This window comes from Myotis daubentonii, chromosome 5 (genome assembly GCF_963259705.1).
Source record: "Myotis daubentonii chromosome 5, mMyoDau2.1, whole genome shotgun sequence".
Taxonomy (NCBI): domain Eukaryota; kingdom Metazoa; phylum Chordata; class Mammalia; order Chiroptera; family Vespertilionidae; genus Myotis; species Myotis daubentonii.
The window spans coordinates 11871311-11890638 of NC_081844.1; the positions used below are offsets into that span (position 1 = coordinate 11871311).

At 42.2% G+C, this 19328-nt stretch overlaps 1 pseudogene; it reads right to left on the minus strand.

The window, feature by feature from the left end:
* Nucleotides 1–260: 260 nt before the first annotated feature.
* LOC132234474 (EP300-interacting inhibitor of differentiation 1-like) overlaps nt 261–19328 on the minus strand; it is a 29305-nt pseudogene continuing 10237 nt past the window's right edge.

The window sequence follows — 19328 nt, forward strand, 5'->3', positions numbered from 1 at the left end:
AAAGGACCAAGGTAGCTCTGTTTAGGGCCAGCCGTGGGCAAACTACGGCCCGTTTGAAACGAATAAAACTAAAAAAAAAAAAAAAGACCGTACCCTTTTATGTAATGATGTTTACTTTGAATTTATATTAGTTCACACAAACACTCCATCCATGCTTTTGTTCCAGCCCTCTGGTCCAGTTTAAGAACCCATTGTGGCCCTCGAGTCAAAAAGTTTGCCCACCCCTGGTCTAGGCTCACTCCTGTTGCTATGAGCTTGCCTTTTCTATCATTTTTTTACACAGAACAAGACATTTTATTATCTCAAATGCTGGTGCATAACCAATCACAAGCTTAATTAGAGGAGGAGACAGAGGGAAACTTCAGAAATTTCTGGATAGGTTTGAAACCTTTAAAGGTTGACGGCATAACTGTCCATAAAGTCTTTTTTAAATGTAGGGCCTTTCTTTTACTTGACAATTTTCACTTAACAGTTCTTTCATGATGAAGTCCCACCAGTCTTTTCCCTGTAAAGTTAAAGGTAAAACAAAATTTCTCTAGGATATGAAGGTATTAGAAATAGTTTTCTTTATACTTTCACATACATTTTAATGTCTGAATTTGAAAATTTACTGAGGATTTCTTCATTTTTTACTTTTAAAAATAATGATCAAAATAATGAATTTTCTTAAATTATAGATCACAATAGCTTTATAAATTATCAAGATACATGTACAAATAAAATTTCAGATGCCCTTGGAAACATGCTAAGATGTAGTACACATGACACATATTTCTTCTGGAGTTTGCTTATACTTCTGGGATACTAAGAATATTTATCTTATTAGTATACACTGAAAATTTAGCCTTTGCTATCTATAGCTTGAATAGATCACAAAGTGGAATCTTCAAAGTTTTCTCAAGAGGCTTTCTGTCCAATAAACTCAAAAGACATCTGGCGCCCTACGTTGGATACATTACTTTTTCTCACGTAATTAGTATCAGTGGGCTCTTGCACTGGCTGGCGGTTTGTCTTGGATACGATGCATCCTTGCAAAACCATTCTGTACGGTGAATGTGGAAGTAATTTTCCCCAATGCAAAGAAGATGATCTGGATCAATCACAAAGTCAAAGCCATACATGTTTCAGGATAAACAGGTTTCAACAGTCCTAAGATCCTTTTCCTTAAACAGCTTTTTTTTCTTTGTCACAACTGTGCAGTCACTGCCCTATTCTATTCTGAAAAACAAAACCAAAAAAAATATTTTTTTTGAAGATCAAGTTTTTCATTGGCACGGAACCATTTGGAATAAACCCAAGAGACAGTGGAATGCTGGGTCTCTCCTCAAGTAGTTTCCTCCTCTTTAGCCGCATTTAACTACTTTGTCAATAATCTCATCACAGCTGAGGTATTCGGTCAGACGATTGACAACCATAAGTGAAGAAAGCTCTTCGATAAAAGCCAGCGGATCAAACGGGGTCTTCTCATAATGCATCTGAACACCGCCATCCACGGCCGCCTCTCCAGCACTGGGTGTTCTCAGAAATATCTTGTTGACTTTGTCCAGGGCCACGGATGCCCTGTGGCTCCTCCAGATAGTCGGATAGTCGTAGCCGTCCTCCCAGTCATCAAATTCCTCGGCCTCAAAGTCAGAGCCAGCGAACAGGCCTGGCAGCTCCCCCGGGCTGGGCCGGCCTGCAGGCCTCGGTCCCCCACTGCCTCTGCGTAGGGCCTTCCTTCTCCGCCCGAGGGGGGCTGGTTGCAGGGGTGGTTCGGGGACGGCTCCTGGTTCCCGCTGCCTACCTCCATCTGTGGAAGGTCACCCTTGCCCGGCATCACATCCATCTGCAGGTCATTGCTCCCTTCATACAGCTCGGACAGCTCACCCTTCCTTTGCTTCACTGTCCCCAGCTTTAAGAAATGTACTCTCAAAATCACCTGGACTTGTGTTGTGAAGTATTTCTTGCAAAAAGTCAAGAACCGAAAGCCCACACCACTGGTAACATGACCAGTGCAAGCCTACTTTAATAGGTCTATATCTTTATCTCTTAGTGTTTGCATGTAATAAAAGAGATATAAAGGTAAAGGGGCTAATAAAATTTCCTCGGTTTGTCTTAATAGCTGAAATTTCACAATTAAGGTTTTATTTTTCAGGTTAACTATAGACTTCTTCATAAATTAAACATACTGCTAAAGAATGAAAAGCAACCGACCCCAAATGGGGTCATTTCTGCTAAGCCCCTCCCCAGCAAACCAAGGCTTAAACTGCAGTTTCAGCTTCTTCCAGGAATGGGATCCTCTGCATGATAGCCCCCACCTTTCCTCAAAGAAAGGGGACTTAGCCTGAAACAATCCCCGCTTTGTTAGAAATTTCCCTTTGCTGCTCCATTCTGACTACAAAAGCTTTCAATTTTGAGCAGCTCCTCAGAGCTCTCTTCTACTCGCTAGATGGAATGCTGTCCAATTCATGAGTCATTGAATAAAGTCAATTAGATCTTCAAATCTACTTAGTTAAAAAAATTTTAGCACCACTGAGTCCCTAGAAACTTCATCCAAATAAATTGTTCAGATTGCTTTCCTATAAGAAAGAGTATAAAAGCACTGACTTCCATGACAAGAGCATAATCAATGAAGAGAAAGAATGAGTATAGACAGGTGACCACGTTTTCTAACTTCACTTTGCCTAGAACTGATCATATTTGTAGGATCAACATGGTGACAAATCATTCTCTCCCTGGCCTTAGCTTTTGATTCAATGGCAGCTTTTGGTTCACACAAAAACCAAAGCCCCCTAATAGTAGAGGGAACAGGTATAATGGTAGCATTTATACCTTATTCATAACTCTTTCAACACAGTTATGCAAGCCTGGTGAATAGATTGTATTATTCCTATTTAACAGATGAAGAATCTGAAGCACCGAGCTTAGGTTAATGGATTTTCAAAGAACTTAGAACTAATTAGTGGAAAGGCAGGATTAGAACCTGGGTCTCCTGTCTTCCATTTCAATAGCAATTTCAACTATTCTGAAGCTTCTTTATAAAGGAAGAACAATAGACTATTAAATTACTCACTGGTTCAAGGTATTTTGTAATTATCTAAAATGTACAAGCACTGTGGGAACTTCCTGTAAGGAATACAAAGGTAAGGACGAGGTGGCGTGCACCCTCAGCAAGGCCAGCTCTATGGAGTCTGAATGGAGGGCCTTCCTCCTTCCAGAATCAGGGAGAGTAGAGAGGTCTGGGCAGGAATCACAGAATATGTTGGGCTAGTGGTTGCTTTCTGGGAAATCTGTGAAGCAAAACAATAATACAGCTCAGAAGCAGTTAGGTTCTGGGGAGATTGCCACTACGCAGAATCACTCTACAAATGATCATTTTAAAGTCTGGGGAGGATAATTGAATTGGGGGTAGAAAGGATGAATTGAATCAAGAAATAAGGCAGAAAAGAGAGAGTTCTAGAAGTTGAACATAGGATTAAAAGCAAGTTGGTTGGATGTTGAGTTCCACAAAATGCTGCACCTTAGAGGTTGTTAATTTCCTTGGATGATATACTAAACTGAACCTCTGGCTAGGAAATGAAATAAACTAACAGACGAAGTGGAGATAGACTCAGATACAGAGAATAGACTGATAGTTGTCAGAGGGGAAGGTTTGTGGACTGGGTGAGAAAGGTGAAGGAATTAAAGAAAAAAAGAAAGACTCATGGACACAGACAACAGTATGGAGATTGTCAGAGGGAAGGGGGTGGTGGAAAGAGGTAGAAGACAGTAAAGGGGGGATATATGGTGATGGAAGGTGACTTGACTTAGATGATGTATTGTAGAATTGTACACCTGAAACATATATAATTTTATTAACCAATGTCACCCCAATAAATTCAATAAGAAAGAAAAAATGGCCTATGAATTAGAATTTAGGTAGGAAATTAAAATTAAAAACAATATCCAAGCCCCACCTCCCAATGGTTCTGATTTAACTATGGCAGCCAGATGTTATTATTTTTAGTTTCTCAAGTGATTTGAATGTGCATTCAGGTTTAGAATCCAATTGGAGTAAAGCTGAACCTGCAGGTGGATACACCTGGCCACAGAGTCCTTAGTACATCTATTAGCATTTTGGCTGGTTCTTTACTGGCCCCAGAAGCCAATGAACCTTGGTCAATAATAAGACTACACCATGGAAAAGCTTCTGCACAGCAAAGGAAACCATCAACTGTACAAAATAATGAGAGCCCACTGTATGGGAGAACATATTTGCCAATGATACATCTGATAAGGGGTTAATCTCCAAAATTTATAGGGAACTCATACAACTTAACAAAAGGAAGATAAACAATCCAATTAATAAATGGGCAAAGGGCCTAAGTAGACACTTCTCCAAAGTGGACATGCAGAAGGCCAAAAGGCATATGAAAAAATGCTCAAAGTCACTAATCATCAGAGAGATGCAAATCAAAACAACAATCAGATACCACCTTACACCTGTCAGAGTGGCTATTATCAACAAATCAACAAATGACAAGAGCTGGCGTGGATGTGGAGAAAAAGGAACCCTTGTGCACTGCTGGTGGGAATGCAGACTGGTGCAGCCAGTGTGGAAAACTGGAGTTTCCTCAAAAAATTAAAAATGGAACTTCCATTTGACCTAGTAATCCCACTTCTAGGAATATATCTCAAGAAATCAGAAACACCAATCAGAAAGGATATATGCACCCCTATGTCATAGCAGCACAATTTACAATAGCTAAGATTTGGAAACAGCCTAAGTGCCCATCAGCAGATGAGTGGATTAAAAAACTGTGGTACATCTACACAATAGAAAAAAGAAAGAACTGTTACTATTTGCAACAGAATGGATGGACCTAGAGAGCATTATGCTAAGCAAAATAAGTCAGTCAGAGAAAGATAGGTATCACATGATCTCACTCATATGTGGAATCTAATGAACAATGTAAACAAAAATGATGAACAAAAATAGATCCAGAGACATAGAAGCATCGAACAGACTGTCAAACCTCAGAGGGAAGGCAAAGGGGGGTGGGTGGGTGGGAAGAGATCAACCAATGAACTTGTGTGCATATATGCATAACCCATGGACACAGACAATAGGGTGGTGAAGGCCTGGGTGAGAGGGTGGGGTGGGTTGAGAGAGATCAGTGAAGGGAAAGGGGACATATGTAATACATTCAACAATAAAGATAAAAAAATAAATAAAAGACTACACTGAGGGGGGAAAAATCTCTTCAAACCATCTATATTTAAAAATAAATGGACTTAAGCACTGTATCTCAAATTTACTTTTGTGAATTCTGATATAGTCTTGTGTCAGACCAAGAGAATCAAAATACTGCGCCTTAGAGGTTGTTAATTTCCTTGATGATATATTAAAGTTGGTTGATTCTGGCTGGTTGATTCTCTTCACATGTGAAGAGGTGTCACATGTGTGGAAGGATTTTAGGAATTGTGACAAAAGTACCTATGGGTGAAGAGTGTAAAGCAGAAAAATTGATCAGAACAGCATTATTTTTTATGGTGGTTTCAAAGATTAAAAATCAAGGTAAGCTCATGACACCAGGTTAATTGTATAACTGTCAAAGAATGTGTCATAAATTACTAAAGTTTTCTATTCAGCAAGATGAGGTAGGCAGAGCAGAGCATTTTCCATTAAATACAGATTCCTTAAAAATTTATGGGAAATGCGAGGTGAAATAAAAGGAGTTTCTTTACTGTTGGATTTTTTTCAGTCTCTATTATAAAGATGTAGGTGGCGAATCCCTAAAAAAGAGATGACAGTAAACTCTGCTTCCAAAATCTATCTCTTCTCTCCTCTTTTTCCCTCCTTTCCTCTCCCCTCCTCTCGCTTCTATTTGTGCTTAAACGCCCACCTCCCACCCCCCAAATAACAGCCTAGCCCAGTGGTCGGCAAACTCATTAGTCAACAGAGCCAAATATCAACAGTACAATGACTGAAATTCCTTTCGAGAGCTAAATTTTTTAAACTTAAACTATATAGGTAGGTACATTGTTATTAACTAATTAGGGTACTCCTAAGCTGGCCTTTGCTAAAAACGTCCTCAATCTGATTGAGGTACGTTCGCTGAGGTCGACCCCTTCCAACTCTCCCACCCACACTCGTCTTGTATACTTGTTTCGTCTATCTCCTTTCCGAAAACCGACTTCTGCGCACGGGCCACGAAGTTTCAATCGCACTGTACGTGTGTGCCCGCAAGTGGTATTTTGTGGAAGAGCCACACTCAAGGGGCCAAAGAGCTGCATGTGGCTCGCGAGCCTCGGTTTGCCGACGACTGGTCTAGCCAGTTTGGTTCAGTGGATAGAGCATCGGCCCTTGGACTGAAGGGTCCCTTGTTTGATTCCAGTCAAGGATACCAATCCATGTGTTTCTCTCTCACATCGATGTTTTTCTCCCCCTCCCTTCTACTCTGTCTAAAAAAAAAAAAAGAAAAAAAAATCCTTGGGGGTGAGGATTAACACACACACCACCACCACCACCACCACCAAAAACAAACAAAAAGAAGTCACAGAGAATTGGGGAAAATGAGAACCAATTAATTTCATCTTTTTCTTTTCTTTTTTTTTTTTAAATTTTATTAGTTCAGGGTTATTCAACCAATTTTTACTGAATGACTAATTTTTTCTACTTTAATTTTTTTAAAATTATAGTTTATATTCAATATTATTTTGTATTAGTAAGTGGTTAGACAATTATATAGTTTACAAAGTGTTTCCCTGATATTTCCAGTACCCACCTGACACTATACATAGTTATTACAATATTGACTATTGCTTCCACCCAGTCCAAATGTTTGGTTACTCTTTAAACCTTAGGTCATTACTGAGTCATGGACCTTGGTAGGCTAGGGCATCTGTAAGTCCAAGCTCTACGACAGCTCCAAGAAGCACTAACTGGAAAAGATACAGAAGGAGCATGAGCAATTGAGAGCCTCCAACCAAGAAGGGGACCTATGTTGAATCTCTTTATCAAGTTGGTCTTGAGGCACAAGGTATCTCTGGGAAAGAATTTGGAACAGGGACTAGTGATGGGCCAGGAGGACCCTTCCCCCAAATGTCAGACTCCATCTGCCTCTGCCTCCTTCACAGTAGCCACCTGGAGAGGATGACAAGAAGGACCAGGAATCTTAGGGGTGCAGCATCTCCTTCCTCTCCCCGCACCCAGATTTGGGCACTTGTCCTCACATGAAATAGCAAGAATGGGCTCCTAGCTTGCCAAGTCTTTCAGCCTCTGCTGCTTTGGAGAAACAGGGATCATGGAGGACAGTCCCAGGTATGTGCCTGAATCTTCCCGAAGGAGCCTGGAAACTGGCTTTGGATGGGTGGTGGTGGTGGTGGGAGCTTGCTCTCAGCCTGTGCTCTAACCACCCCTTCACCAGCGAGTTCTCCTCCCTAAAGAGACATTGACATAAAACAGTACATGTGTCAATAAAGAAGTATAATGCAAGAACTGAAAGAAAAGCTTTTCATTTGCATTTCAAATGAACAAACTAATATATATTCTAAATAGATGAGTAAGCTATTTATCAATGTGCAAAGAAACTACCTCCCTCTCTATCCACTGATGAAAATAACCCCCGACCCTATTTTATAGTGATGGTGAGCTCCTGGTCTCTAGGCTCGGTCATATTTGGGCTCATTATGGCTCTCTGATGGGTGATTTTTAGGGCTCTCTGTCATTATTTGTCTGCATTAATGATACTTCCCATCTTTAATACACAGTCCCTGTGCTTCATCTCAGCTTTTGAACAGCTGCTATGCAATTTTAAAAATCACCCTGAATAGTAAAATGGACAAATGAGTTTTCTGTGAGTATGAAGGACAAATTGGGTAAATGGACTTGCCTCATCTGGGAGCCAGAACTTCAATGAATTTCCACACAGCAAGTTATTCTTCATTCCATTTTAGTAGTATGAATCCTGAATTTAAAATGAGCATGAAAAGCCACTTTCTTTTAGATAGATTCCTGCTTCTGGCTCATTAAAGCTGCAAAAGCTTTAGTTCAGTGAGTGCCAACCACATAACAGTTCCACCCTCGGGGGAAAAGAATGTCCCTTTCTTCCTTGCAATCTTTGGACTGCTGGATCTCCCCAAAACTGTCAGGGAAGAGAAATCTTTTCTCTCCAGGGAAAAGAAAATTCTAGAGAATAGAATAACCATTTAAATAATGACCTATAGACCAGCTGGGGTGTCTCAATGGTTAAGTGTAGACCTATGAACCAGGAAGTCATGATTCAATTTCCCAACAGGGCACATGCCCTGGTTTTGGGCTCAATCCCCTGTAGGGGGAATGCAGGAGGCAGTGATCAATGATTATCTTTCATCATTGATGTTTCTTTCTTTCTCTCCCCTCCCCCCCAACCTTCTTCTCTGAAATAAATAAAAACACCACCACATTTTAAAAAAACCAAGCATATTTAAATAATGACCTATAAATCTTCTCATTAAAGTTGGAGTGCAGAGTCCTCTGAGGGAGGGAGTGCGGGAAAATGTGTTCTCTCCAAGGCAAAGGAAAAACACTCCCTGCCAGCACAGCCACGGGATGGAATTGAGCTCTTTTGGTCATATGTCCTGACCAGAATGCCTCAAAGCCTCTCTAGAAGTGTAACAGGGAAAAATGTTCCATCTCTCTGACTCTACCTTGTTCGAGCCTGCATTGTTCTAATGGCCTTCAGGCTAATAGTTCCTGCTTTAGACATGCTAATCATTAGAGGAATTTTGCTGAGTTTTTACAAAAACAGCCTCTCCCACTTCCCCTTCCATGGACTTAAAAGAAGCCCGGACCCTGTACTTTTTAAAGATAGATTTGAGGATGAGGGCGCCCATCTTCTAGATTAGCACTTTCTTTTTTTAAAAAAATGTTTTATTGATTTTTTACAGGGCTAGATTAGCACTTTCTTGATAAATAATCCTTTTCTTACTCCAAACTGACATTTTGAGTTTTGACCTTTTAAAGCACTGGCTACATGGACTTTGAACCAATAAGAGAAATCGTAAAATAAGAATTAAATACATATACAAATAGAAATGAATGAATAAAGAATAAAAAGCCAGTAGAGTTGATAAACAAATCCAAGGGCTCATTCTTTTAAAAGATTAGTAAAGCTGAAACCGGTTTGGCTCAGTGGATAGAGCGTCGGTCTGCGGACTGAAAGGTCCCAGGTTGGATTCCGGTCAAGGGCATGTACCTTGGTTGCGGGCACATCCCCAGTGGGAGATGTGCAGGAGGCAGCTGATCGATGTTTCTCTCTCATCGATGTTTCTAACTCTCTATCTCTCTCCCTTCCTCTCTGTAGAAAATCAATAAAATATATTTTAAAAAATGTTTTAAAAAAAAAAAGATTAGTAAAACATAAATACCATAACTAATCACAGTCCTGATAAATGTTTCCTCCTTCTTTGATTTCCCTAAAGTAATTCCACTATCCTTATCACTTTTAGGGCCTCCAAAGGAGGAATGCATGAGGCCAAAAGGGGTAAAGAATTATGAATTTATTAGATCATCTGGAAAGCCAGATGCCTGAGCCTCAAAATGGCACCAGCACCCAGGGATGGGGAGTCAGAGATTTTTAAAGACTCTGCAGGCTTTTTCTGGGTGGAGAATTCTCGGGGCGGGTCCTGAGGGGAAAGATAATGGTCTTAGCAAGTGGAATGTGGTCTTAGCAAGTGCTAAGCAAAAGGGAATGTCAGTTGTGAAGTGATCTAAAGGTCAGTTCCCAGGGGAAGGGGTGTTGATTCAATTATTTGATCAGACCTAACAATAATTCATTTATTCCTTTGTTTTCCTTTATTTTCTTCGGAGTACTAAAATTCCATTGCATATCTATGTTTCCTTTTTATTGCCCTCTCTGCTTTTGTAGTATGATCTCTAAAATGGAAGGGCTTTTTTCTGTTTTGTTCCAAAGATTCCCTCAGCACAGGGAGTATAGTAGCAGCTCTATAATTATGGTTAAATATGTGGATAATAAAGAAGGAAAAAGAAAATAACATATGCTCAATAGTAAACATGAGAAAAGATATATATAGCTATATATATGAAAGCCTAAGTGACCGAACGACCGAACAACTAGTCGACCAGGGGCTATGACGCACACTGACCACAAGGGGGCAGATCCACAACACAAGAGCTGCTTCCTGGTGATCAGTGTGGTCCCACAGCGGGAGTACCGCTCAGCTGACCGATGGGGGCCAGATGCTGGGCTCAGGACTGGTGAGTGCAGCTGCAGTGGCACTAGCCTTTCACGCCTCTGCAGTAGCACTACTGGGCAGTGGCAGCAGGCACACCAGAGCCAGGATGAGCAGGAGCCATGCGGCACCCAGCCCGGGCAGGGATCAGGCCGAAAGGGGCAGTCTGACATCCCTTGAGGGGTCCAGGACTCAGCCTCTAGTATATAATATTTAATTAATTAATTAATTAATTAATTTAATCCTCACCTCAGGATATGTTTTCCATTGATTTTTAGGGAGAGTGGAATAGAGGGAAAGACAGAGAGAAACATTGATGTGAGAGAGGCACATCGATTGGTTGCCTCCTGCATGCACCCGACCAGGGCCAAGGCCGGGGAGGAGCCTACAACCAAGGTATGTGCCCTTGACTGAATCGAACCTGGGACCTTTGGTCTGCAGGCTGATGCTCTATTCACTGAGCCAACCTGGCAAGGACTATATATGTAATTTTTATATATACATGTATTCTATCTAGAAATAGATATAATCGACGAATATATATAATCTTGAAAAATTTGGACAAAAACATATAAAATAATAAAGTTACATGTCAGTTGCATTTTATATCAGTAAGGCCTTCCCAAATTAATGATGATACACTTGTAAATAAAATACTAGAATAATATATATATAACTGTATCATCTTGGGTCTTGTGTTGAGAAAGAACTTTATAAAAATGATCTTGAGCAAGCATAAAGTGAAAGATTGATGATCGTGAATGTCCTAAAACAAAAAATAAAATCAACATTTTAGGAACAAGTAAACTAGGAAAGTATTCACAACATAAATAAAAGATGAACACCGTAATATAACAGAACCTTTAAAATTTAAGAAAAATTTAGGGATTTCTTTCAAAATAGACAAAATATATAGGCAGGCAATTTACCAAATAGGAAATACAGATGGCTGGTGAACATATTAGAATGACTTGCCTCCAGTTAGTATTGAAATACAAGTTCAATGCAATTTCATTTTCAGCTATAATAATGGTCCAAAAAATGACTAGTAAAGATTAGTATTCAGTCTTGGTGAAGATGCAGAGGATGAGATACTCAAATACTGATGATGGTTTGACAAATTGATTGAATCTTACTGGAAATGAGCCTCTCAATTACATATATTATACACATCTTCAAACTAAGCATAACCTTTGCAGCAGTAGTTTTACCTCTAGAAATTTATCATGAGAAAAATGCTAGAGAATTCTATCAAGACTTAGTTACAAGGACCTTAATAACAATGTTGTTTATAATAGCCCTAAGTTAGAAAGTAAATGTCCTTTAATTTTGAATTTATTAAATAAATCATGGCTTATACATGTGATTTATACAGACATTAAAAACAATTGTGGACTAGACATTAGATGATATTGAAGAACTCATCTTAATATTATTAGGGGTGGTAGCGGTTTGTAGTTATGTTTTCTTTTAAACTTCTCATCTGTTAGAAATACATTTAGAAAAAGGGGAAATATCAGATATTCATATCAAATATTCATTTGGGTCACTTTAAAATACTCCACCCTTTCCCATTCCAAAAAGTATGTGGGTAACATAGATGAAAAATATCTCAACACTGGGGGTCACTCCTCTGTGACTTAACCACTCTGTGCAATGCCTCCCCATGTGACACGGGGCTGAAAAAGAATCGACGTCTTCAGTTGTGGAGGTTGAATAAGGCAACGCAGGTATTACCACAGTGTTGGGCACAGAGTCAGGAGCCTTCCCAGGATGCAATATGTAAGACCATGGTAGGTGCTCAGAGGCACAACCACTCTGGTTTTGAAAGGTTAGCTTTCTTTCAACTGATGTCTGAATTTCAATGGTGCAGGGCTAGGGAGGCCTGGGTAAGACAATACCAGGGGCAGATACCAGGGACGAGAGCTACCAAATGGGTAAGAGTGTATTTAACAGAGAAAAAAAATAAATGTTTCTTTCAAAACTTTGCCAGAAGCTCCCCCTGCTGCCTGCAATAACCCACAGGCAGTAGCAATGGGCCAGGTATTGGATAAGGAGGCCAGTCCAGAGATCCTGTTCTTTAAGCCACTGACTCCTCTGGAAGTCCTACCCATTCTTGGTTTTCCTTCCTGAACGTCATTTTTATTTAGGTGGGATTTTTACTGCCGAATTCAAAAGACTGACTAGTGTTGGAGAGTGGGGAGAATTTTCTCTCCTAATGCTTCTCTCTGGTTTAATAATAAAATTGACACGAGATAGAGTAACAGGAGCAGATAACCAAATTTATTATGTATGTACATATGGGGGTTCTGTAAAAATATGGGATCCAAGGACAAATCAGATGGTTTAAGTTTATATGCAACGTTGAGCTAAGGAGAAAGGGGGCTAGAGGGTTAGGCTTCAAAAGGTAGGAAGGCAATTCACTTGGAGATGGAGAAACAAATGTTTGGTCAACAAACGTTTGCTGGCCTATCTTTAACAATGGGACACAGAGCAGACTTTGACTGAAGGGGTCTTGCTAGGTTCCTCCCTGTCCCCAAATTCTATTAGTTACTTATTCTGCCTTGGCCTGGTCGGGACAAGCGCAGGTGTCCGAGGGTCAGCGATAACAACGTCCCCCTCGGGTCTTTAAGGCCTAAGGCAACCGAGCCAAGTCATAAACATCAACACACAGAGACAGACGTCAGTCTGCCACCACACAGGGCTTTATTACCAGTTCCTAGTGGATCCTAGCACCAGTGCGGCCACCTGGTGATGCACACCGACAAGGTCGAAGACGAAAACGGGAGCGGGGTGGCTGGGTGTCGGTCCCGGTGGAGCATCCCGGGGTTGTCTTGTAGAGCGATGTGGAGTCCTCCTCTCTCGGGGCAGGAGACACTGAGTGTCAAACGTCCGGGGTTTTTATGGGGTCGAGTAAACACGACGGTCCTTATCAGTGGCTGCCGGCTGTGGTGTGCTGTACTGGTGCGATATGGTCTAGGGTACAAGTTCTGGGCGTTCACTCACTTGGGAAAGTACATTCGGGTTTTGTGGGCCTCACACAGGGTTACAACTTAATATTGAAATGTGGGGGTCACTACATCCTAATACAATCATCACTATAACACCATCACACCTAGTTCATACGAAACTGCCAAACTGCCGCTATCTGTGAGGATAGCTTCCCTCCTGGAGCAGGTCCTCCATCTCAGTTCTTTTAGGCAATTAGAAGGAAGGTCAAAGGTTCTTCCTGAGTTTTTTATTTCTTAAAAATAACCATCTTAAAATAATTACTATTCCAAAAAAATGCATATCTTGGAGTTGCAAACTCTGTGCCCCTCACTAGTCTGGGCATTAACTAATGTAGGCTGTCGGCAGAGAGGTAACAACGACCCCGAGGACAGCCTTAATGCATAGTATGCGCCTGGGCCCTCCAGCAGCTGTTGTCCAGCTGGAGCAAACATTCTGAGTCACTGATCCCTTTCTTTTCCAATCAGACCCTCAGGGGAGCCATGGCTTAATCAATGAAAAGGACTATAGAGTGGGATGGGAGGGTTGATGAAGGATAAAAAATAACATTCTTGGAATGCTTTAGATTAGACTTAAAAAAGCACAAAGTGCAATAGATGAACTGAGAATGAAAGGATTCCAAATTATTATTTTTTATTTATTTATTTTTTAATTTTTTATTGATTAAGATATTACATATGTGTACCCTCTACCCCCCCCCCCCCCCCCCCCCCGCTCATCCCCTCATCCCCCTGTTGTCCGTGTCCATTGGTTAGGCCTATATGCTTGCATATAAGTCCTTTGGTTGATCTTTCCCCCTTGCCCCCACCCTCCCCTACCTTCCCTCCAAGGCCCGACAGTCCAATCAATGCCTCTCCATCTCTGGATCAGTCCTTGTTCATCAGTTTATGTTGTTCATTATATTCCACAAATGAGTGCGATCCTGTGGTATTTATCCACTCTCCAGTTCCATCCATGCTGTGGCAAATGGTAAGAGTTCCTTTTTCTTCTTCCTCTTCTTAAAGAATACCTTTCAGCATTTCATATAATGCTAATTTGGTGGTGATGAACTCCTTTAGCTTTTTCTTATCCGTGAAGCTCTTTATCTGACCTTCAATTCTGAATGATAGCTTTGCTGGATAAAGTAATCTTGGTTGCAGGTTCTTGCTATTCATCTCTTTGAATATTTCTTGCCACTCTCTTCTGGCCTGCATGGTTTCTGTTGAGAAATCAGCTGACAGTCGTATGGGTATTCCCTTGTAGGTAACTGACTGTCTTTCTCTTGCTGCTTTTAAGATTCTCTCTTTATCTTTTGCTCTTGGCATTTTAATTATGATGTGTCTTGGTGTGGTCCTCTTTGGATTCCTTTTGTTTGGGGTTCTCTGCGCTTCCTGGACTTGTAAGTCCACTTCTTTCACCAGGTAGGGGAAGTTTTCTGTCATTATTTCTTCAAAAAGGTTTTCAATATCTTGCCCTCTCTCTCCTTCTGGTACCCCTATAATTCTGATGTTGGTACGCTTGAAGTTGTCCCAGAGGCTCCTTACACTATCTTCATATTTTTTGAATCTCTTTTCTTTTTTCTTTTTTGGTTGGGTATTTTTTGTTTCTTTGTATTTCAAATCTTTGACTTGATTCTTGGGATCCTCTTGTCTGCTGTTGGATCTCTGTAAATTATTCTTTATTTCAGTCAGTGTATGCTTAATTTCTAGTTGGTCCTTTTTCATGTCCTCCATGGTCTCACTATACTCCTTGAGGGATTCATTAAATTTATTGGCGGTTTCCATAAAATTCTTGAAAAACCTTATAAACGTGGCCTTGAACTCTATATCCAGTCGTTTGCTTTCCTCCGTTTCTGCCATTTGTGACCTTTTTCTTTGTCTCCGCATTTTGGCTGCTTCCCTGTGTTGATAGAGTGGCCCTGCGAGCCATGTGTCCTGTAGGGCCCAGTGGCTCAGCCTCCCCAGTTACCTGGGGTAGACACTCTTGGTGCACTCTTGGTGCCTTGGTTGTTGTAGGATCACTGGGAGGAATTGACCTCCAGGCCAATTGGCTGTGGGAATCAGCTGTGTCTGAAGTGGGAGAATGGTCCCCAAATTATTTTTTTTAATCTAAAATATTCAAACTAATCTCCAAAGCACTGGGTAACCAGATAGACACTTGTGGCTTCTAACATGGCTTAAAATAAGACATGATAAAGGGAAAGACTTTGTTCATTTAAGTCTATGTGGTTATGCTAAATCCTCAGCGTAAAATCACTATTTCTTTCATGAATTAACATTGTCAACTGACCCAGTGAAACTGGTTCTGCTCCCTTAAAGCAAAGGTGATTAATACAATTTTTGAATTCTTTTGCAGAGACAGCACTGTGCATGTGCTACCCCGTCCTCCAGCTACACCAGGAACCCAAGTCTCACCCATCCCCATGGAACTAAAGAATCAGGACTTGACCAGAACTTGAACACCAGAACCCTTCAGGAAGGTCTGGTGCTGAAACCCCTTACTATAAATGGTCAGGTTCCAAGTTTCTCCAGTTCAAACTTGCCCTGCCCGCACTTCCGCATACGTGTTTCCCCTAACTCCTAAAAACCCTGAATTTTGAGCAATAGCTTCCCAAATTTCCTTGTGTGGCCCCTAGCAATAGATTCTAATTTCTCCACTGCATCTAGGGGTTCAGTGTTCGCCTGAAAACCTGAACTCTCTTTGTGTTTGGTTACACCAATACCCTGCAGAGAAACAAAAATGCATGGCTTCTTCATTTTCGTTGTTTCCTCAGTAGGCACATCTTTTTTAAAAAAGAAGAAAGATTTCATTTTTAGAAATAATCTTGGAATGTAGAGTTTAAGGCTGTTATCCTATTTTTAACCCTCCATCCATATCCTTGGTTATTGCAGCCATATCCTTAATATGTAAGGAATGAGTAACAAGAACCCTCTAATAGCTAGTGTAAGGAAATTGATGCAGGAACACATGATCACCCAGACATACTGATTGTACTTTGGACAGTACAGTCTGCACCACTTAACAAGGGGATACTCTCTGAGAAATGCATTGTTAGGCAATTTCATCATTGTGTGACTGTCATTGAGTACACTTACACACACCTAGATGCTATAGCCTACGACTGTAATTGTATGTGCTGTACTTTTTATACAATTGGCCACACAGCAGGTTTGTTTATATCAGCATCACCACAAACATGTAAGGAATGCATTGTGCTATGTGGATATGATGATTATAACATTACCAGGTGATAGGAATTTTTCAGCTCCATTACCATCTATGGGATTATCTAATCCAGGGGTGGGCAAACTTTTTGACTCGAGGGCCACAATGGGTTCTTAAACTGGACCAGAGGGCCGGAACAAAGGCATGGATGGAGTGTTTGTGTGAACTAATATAAATTCAAAGTAAACATCATTACATAAAAGGGTAGGGTCTTTTTTTTTTTTAGTTTTATTCATTTCAAATGGGCCGGATCCGGCCCGTGGGCCGTAGTTTGCCCATGGCTGATCTAATCTAATAAAAGAGAAACATGCAAATTGACCATACCTCCACTACACCCACCAGCCACGCCCACCAACCACTTAGGAGTGAATATGCAAATTAACCCAACTAAGATGGCGGCGGTCACGGAGCTGGAGAGAGCAGGAGGCTTGGGTTGCAATTGGAGATGGAGGAAGCCAAGCTTCCCTCCTGCCCTGCTGGCCCTGAGCTCCGCTCAAGGCTACAAAGTTTCAATTATAGAAGATACATGAATCCCAGATACCTGCTTCCAGCCCGTGGCCGTGGCCAGCCTGAAAACAGCCATCAGCACCTCACCCAGTCTGGCCACACCTCCATGGGGTGAGGGTCCCCCTGGGGGGCTTGGCCAGCCTGCAAACAGCCACCAGCCCCTCACCCAGGATGGCCAGGCACCCCAGCGGGACCCCACCCCCACCCTGAAGGGGCTGTGGCCAGCCTGCAAACAGCCCTCAGCCCCTCACCCAGGCTGGCCAGGCACCCCAGTGGGGATCCCCACCCTGATCCAGGACACCCTTCAGGGTAAACCAGCCGGCCCCCACCCATGCACCAGGCCTCTATCCTATATAGTAAAACGGTAATGCAAATTGACCCTAACAGCATAATGACTGGGAATGACTGATCACTATGACACACACTGACCACCAGGGGGCAGATGCTCAATGCAAGAGCTGCCGCCTGGTGGTCAGTGCACTTCCACAGAGGGAGCTCTGCTCAGTCACAAGCCAGGCTGATGGCTGCCAGCACAGCAGTGGTGGCAGAGCCTCTCCCGCCTCAGCAGCACTAAGGATGTCCGACTGCAGCTTAGGCCTGCTCCCTGCTCGCAAGTGGACATCCCTCGAGGGTCCCCAGGCTGCCAGAGAGATGTCTGACTACCAGCTTAGGCCCGATCTTCCGGGAAGTGGGCCTAAGCCAGCAGGTGGACATCCCCCGAGGGTTCCCAGACTGCAAGAGGGCACAGGCCGGGCTGAGGCCCCTCCCCCACCCCGAGTGCACAAATTTTTGTGCACCAGGCCTCTAGTCTATATATATAAAAGGCTAAGTGACCATTTGACCGACTGACTGGGCCAGTAGGTATGACACACACTGACCACCAGGGGGAAGACGCTCAATGCAGGAGCTGCCAAACCACAGCAACTTTGCAGAGTGGCCTCTCACACTCCGGGACCCCTTGGGTGACGTTGGAGAGTGGATTTTGGCCAGATCCCTGAAGGCCAGGCCGAGGGACCCCACCTGCCAGAGGGACCCTGCTCATTCTGCAGACGCCCTTCAAGCTGAGGCCCAGCCCCAGGTGTGACGAGCCGGGGAGGTTGGCTCCAGTGGGAAGTTGGCTCCAGGGCATGTTTGGCCCATCTTGCCAAGTCCCATCCTGCCAGCCACCTTCTGATTAATTTCCTTTCAATGTGCACAAATCCATGCACTGAGCCACTAGTCCTATATAATAAAAGGTTAATATGCAAATTGTCTCCTTGATCAGGAGTTCAACCAGGAGTTTGACCAGGGGCCGGGGCCGGCTGGCCAACCGCCCACAGCCCCTCCTGTTGACCAGCCTGGCTGATTGGCCCCCACCCATGCATGAATTCATGCACCAGACCTCTAGTAATCATATATGCAGCCTGTCATTGACTGAAACACTATTGTGGGGCACATGATGGTATAATCAAAGGTGATGTGTTAGTTTTCTGGGGCTTCCATATTGGCCTCAACAAACAGAAATTTATTTTCTCACAGCTCTGGAGGGTAGAAGTCCAAGAGCAAAATGTCGGCAAGAGTGATCTCTCTGAGGCTCTCTCCTGGTTGGTAGACACCTGCCTTCTCTGCAAGGCCCATGCTTGCTTGGTCTTCCTTCTGTGTATGTCTGTGTTCTAATTTTCTTTTCTTATTGGATTAGGGTTCACTTGTAGGGCCTCATTGTACCTTAATTGCCTCTTTAAAGTCCTTATCTTCAAATAGTCACATTAGAGGTACTAGGGGTTAGGACTTTAACAGGAATTTTGGGAGGACACAATTTTACCTGTAATATTCAACTTTCTGGCCCTGCAAATTTATGTCCTTTTCATATGCAGAATACAACAGACTCAAAATTCAACCTATTCTGTTATAAACTCAAAGTCTGAAATATTTTTTAAAAAATATATTTCCATTGATTTCAGAGAAGAAGGGAGAGGAAGAGAGAGACAGAAATATCAATGATGAGAGAGCCCCCTGTAGGGGATTGAGCCTGCAACCCAGGCATGTGCCCTTGACCAGAATCGAACCCAGGACTCCTCAGTCCACAGGCTGATGCTCTGTCCACTGAGCCAAATCAACTAGAGCTCAAAGTCCAAAATCTTATCTAAATGTCATCCAAATCTGATATGAGTGATATTTAAGGTGTGACTCATCCTGAGTCAAAATTCCTCTGCAGCTGTGAACCTGTAAACCCAGAAAACATGTTATCTGCTTCTCAAATATAGTGGTGGGACAGGCATAGGATAGTCATTTCCATTTCACAAGGGAGATAGAAGAAAGAAAAAAGAATTTATGAGTTCAAGCAAGTCTGAAAGATAGCAGGGAAAATTTCATTAGATTTTAAGAGTCACTAATAATACTATTTGGTTTGGTGCTCTGTTTTCCAAGCCCATACT